The sequence below is a fragment of the Suricata suricatta genome, chromosome 1 (genome assembly GCF_006229205.1).
Source record: "Suricata suricatta isolate VVHF042 chromosome 1, meerkat_22Aug2017_6uvM2_HiC, whole genome shotgun sequence".
In the NCBI taxonomy this organism is placed as follows: Eukaryota; Metazoa; Chordata; class Mammalia; order Carnivora; family Herpestidae; genus Suricata; species Suricata suricatta.
The window spans coordinates 130,068,299-130,073,212 of NC_043700.1; positions in this window are offsets into that span (position 1 = coordinate 130,068,299).

Here is a 4,914-nt window from a genome sequence, read left to right on the forward strand (position 1 = left end):
CCACAGAAGGGAGCTGGCATACTAGTGGCCAAAGCGACAGAGGGAGAGCGCTGTCCTGAACAAGTAATGCAGGACCAAAGCCACGGTATCGCCGGTCTGGTGATGGGACACTGGAGCGCCACCGAAGGACACACCAGCTGTGGAGAGTTGAGAAACATGCCGGACTTCCCAGTGGCACACTGGCACGCCCTTGCGTGTTGTGTTACGGCTCTGCGTGCCTCACTTCGTTGCCTAACTGAAAAGCCACCTCGATTGGTTATTTTTGTCATTTTGCTCCTAATCCTGCCGGCACATCCTCATTTATACTCTGTAGCCTTACAGTTAACGTCAGTGGACCTCATCTGTGGGCATGAGGGGTCGAGGAAGACGGAAAAGGTTGAAAATTTACGAGGTCTGCTCCAGGTGGTGTTCTGGACAGGGACTGTATGGAATGAGAAACTGTATTAGGTCACCTTGTACAAGGTGCGTGGAAGGCAGCCAGGCTGCGGAAGAGCAGACATCAGGCAGTTAACTACAGTTTATGAGCTCCCGGTCTCCCTGATGTGGTGGTTCTGAGTGTTTGTGGGGCTCTGGGCTCTGAGGTGTTGATTCGTACATCTGGCCGTGGGAAGGCTACAGGACGATGTGCGGGCTTGTTCAGGACCAGTCCAAACTCCGCAAGTGATCTCTGGCCCCTCATGTTTCATGTGGCTTTGGTCTTTCCAATGAAGTCTTTAGCATAATCTCTAAGGGACTGTTTGGAGGATTTTTAAAATATATTTTTTAATGTTTATTTATTCTTGAGAGAGAGATCAAAGTGTGAGTGGGGGAGGGGCAGAGAGTGAGAGAGACAGAATCCAAAGCAGGCTTCAGGCTCTGAGCTGTCAGCAAAGAGCCCGAGGCGGGGCTCAAACCCACGAACTGTGAGATCACGACCTGAACTGAAGTCAGATGCTTAACTACTGATCCACCCAGGCACCCCTTTTTGGAGGATTTCTGTACAAGGTCGTGCCCTGCTTCACTGATAGAACATGAAAAACCTATCCTACATTCTCTTTGGAGTTCCTCACTGAATTCCTGCTCACCATGAAGCTCAAATAAATCTGTAGTTCTACTTGTTTCTCTTGGATCACTAACAGGGTTGGGCATCAGTGATATTAAGACAGCTATTTATAATAATAGACTTCCAATTATTGAGTGCCCGCCATTGGCTTATCGAAGAAACTTACTTGTATTAAAGCCCTTAATCCTCATGGCAGACAGCCCTAGGAAATAGGTACTATTATGATCCCATTCTATAGAGGAGAAACTTGAGGCTTAGGGAGGGTAAGCAATTAGCACAGCATCACCCTGCAACTAAGTGGCAGAGCCTGGATTTGAAACCAGAGATTCTGGACCCTGGGTTCACGGTTCTGGCTGTGCCCTGCATTCCCACTCTGTTGGGAGTGGTTATCGTTAGGGTCGGCACCTTTGATCTAAAGCATCCACTGAGCAACTGCCAGTTTGCCGGGCAAGGACATCCAGGTTCAGGGTTTGGGGTTTGATGGTCATGTGCAGTAGCCTAGCCTTTCTCAGCCTTAGCATGGGACCACTAGCCATGTAGGATTCAGCCTGAATTTCCCTCTCAGGCCCAGATCTCTTGGACTCATGTGCCCTTTGGGGATTTCTTGTTTGCTCTGATTTGTTTTGTGCTTGGTCGCATCTCTTCCTTGAACCAGGACTGAGGTGCTGGTGTTGGAGCGTAGCAAGAGAGTCAGCATCATGAGGACTCATCGTTTTTTGGGGGTTTTTTTTTTTTTGTTTTTTTTTTTTTTGGCACTTGGAGCTGAGACTATAGGCCAGAAAAGTTGGCTGTGAATACTTTTTCAAAGCGGTAGGCTAGGGACTTTTAAGCACGAGGATTTCATTTTCAATTAGCTGTGGCTTTACAGAGTTTTTGTGTGTTTGTATTTTGCCTTAGGGATAGGAAGGCACATGAAGTAATTGCATATGGCAGAGGATCTAGAGAAGATTCTTTAGACCTGCTGAATCAGGCGTATTGAGAGTAAACACCTCACTGTCGTCTATAAAGTAAAATTAATAACATTACTCAGTCTTTTTTAGACATCCCAGGATACCAGGAGTGTTCACTTGATTCCAGATCTATAAAATGTGACTAGCTCTTTAGGGGGAAGGTATGTGTGTATTTATAAAACCTTTGTAATAATTATATATGAAAGATTGATTACTGCTAAGTAAGGAAGCCATTCCCTGCCTTAATTCTTCCACAGAGTTTGGATTCTTCCAAATCCATCTGTTTGCTCAGAACACCAGGGAAAAATTCTAGTAAATTATTCTTGCCTGAGAATCCATGTACCTCTCAAGTTTCTCATGGACAGAGTGACTTTGTCATTTTCATATGGAATAATGTGAGATACTGGGTAAGGTATTTGGCCTGTAAACAGAGCGTCTCTGAATGTGTTCAGAGTATCTGAATGTCAGTTGGAGTAAAAGATTCAGCTGTTGTAACAAGCTCAACAACAATAATGTGGCTTAAAAATGAAGTTTGTTTTCTTCTCGAGTAACAGTCCAGGGTGAGGCTCTCCTGTCACCAGAGGAGAAGTTCATGACCGCCAGGCGGTGCTCACCATCTCAGCCTGTGGGAAATGAGGGTTTGGGAGTGATTGTGCTGCAAAGGAAGTGGCACACATCTCTTCTGCCCCTTCCCATTGGCATGAATGTGGTCACATAGTTACCTCACAGCGCAGCGGGCTTGGGGCAGCGGAAGTCCTCACTGTTCTTGGAACACAGTGGAAGAAGGGGAGACTAGATCTTCCTAGACAGCTGATAGTCTGGGCACAGTCGGTCCCTCTGGCCACCAGATATCAGGGAACACCCTATTTCCCAATATAGAACTCATTCACTTCATCCCCAGTAAGACACGGTCTCTGGGTAATGCACTGTCCTGTCCTTTCCATTAGGTTTGAGTGTGGTTCCCAATGGTCTGGCAACCTGTGAACTGAAAGGCAAATGATCTCCCCTCTGCGCTCACGCTCATACTCCATGCCCAATGTAGAATCAGGGGGTAGAAAACCATGAGCAAAATTGCCATTCAAAAAAGTGGAGGAAGGAATGAGCACAGCAGCCCTGAGCCCATAGCAGTGCTGGAACCCTGGAGCAGGTGATAGGAAGCTCCCCACCCTGGCAGAGGAGGACGTTCCTGATGGGACCCCGATTCTGCCCTTCGGGGGACCCCCTTCGTCATGGCTCTGTGCGCCTTGCCCTTGGGGAGCATCTGCTATCCTCTTTAGCCACATTTGAAGTGGGCATTGGGATATGCCCTCTTTGGTGGCTGTATAGCTTTTGCAGTGCTTTAATTTCCTGCTGGTGCAAATTTGGAGGTCTGAGAGTGTAGCAGTCACAAGGTTTTACTAGCTTGGCTGTTGTACCTTCACAAATACCGCAGTTCCCTCAGGAACTCCACTGGCTTCTGATCTGTTCGTTTTCAGGCAGTTCACATACCAGCAGGGTCTCCCAAAGTTCTTTCCAAGTCATGACTCTCAAGCTTGCTTTATTTCTTTGCTTCCATGCTTCCCTCCCTCAATTTCATGGCAGCTGTACTGGGGTCTCTGGAAAGAAGGCAACATGCTTTTTCTCATCTCTAATCTCAGGCTATTTGTGATGTAGAAGCCACTGGCTTTCCCAACCCTTCAAAGCCCCAAATATTTAAACTCTTTCCCTTCCATTGCATCTGTCTCTCTTTGCAAAGCAGTCTCTTCTGCCCTAGGCTAGTCTCTTTCTTGTTATTCATACTAAGAACAAGAACAGCTAATTCACACTAATATACAGGTTCTTTTCAGCCATTTCTCATAAAGTTATAAGCACAATAAGAATGTGATGGTGATCTACTTTCCAAGTCAGACTTATCAGGTGACAGTTCCCGTTTCCCTCCCTCCCTCCCTCCTTCCTTCCTTCCTTCCTTTCTTCTTAAAGAATCAAGAAATTTTGTTGGCACAGACCAGGTTTTTTTTTTTTTAATGTGTTATTTGATTTTTGAGAGAGAGAAGGAGTGCGAGCAGGGAAGGGGCAGAGAGAAAGGTGAGAGAGAAAATCCCAAGCAGACTCACGCTGTCAGCCCAGAGCCTGACACAGGCTCTATCTCACAAACTGTGAGAACATGACCTGAGCCAAAATCAAGAATCAGCTACTTAAGGGACTGAGCCACCCAGGCACCCCCAAGACCAGATTTTTGCAAGACATTTTCCTTGTGTCTATTTTTTCTTAACTGTGGTAAAATGTCATAACAAAAATGTTACCAATTTAGCCATTATAAGTGTGTAAGTCAGTGGCATTATAAGTGTGTAAGTCAGGCTTAGTACATTGCCTGTTGTGCAGCCACCACCATCATCACCTATCTCCAGAACTCTTTTCGTCTTCAAAACCGGAAACTCTGTACCCATTAAACATTAGCCACTCATTCCTTTTCTTCCCAGCCCTAGCAACCCATTCTACTTTCTGGCCCTATGAATTTGACGACCCTAGAAGTACCCTAGAAGTGCAGTCATACGCTCTTTGTCCTCCTGTGACTGGCTTATTTCACTTAATATAATGTCCTCAAGGGTCATCCACGTTGTAGGATGTGACATAATTTCCTTCCTCTCTAAGACTGAGGAATATTCCATTGTATAGATAGACCACATTTTGTTTATCCATTTGCCCATTGATGGGCATTTCGATGGCTTCCATCTTTTGGCCATTGTGAAAAATGCTGCTGTGAATGTGGATGTGGAAATAGCTCTTCAGGTCTCTGCCTTCAATTTTTATGGGTATATAGCCAAAAACGAAATTACTGGATCATATGTTAATATTATGTTTAATTTTTTGAGGGATTTCCACACTGTTTTTCACAGCAGTGGCACCATTTTATATTCCCAGCAGTGGTGCACAAGAGTTCCA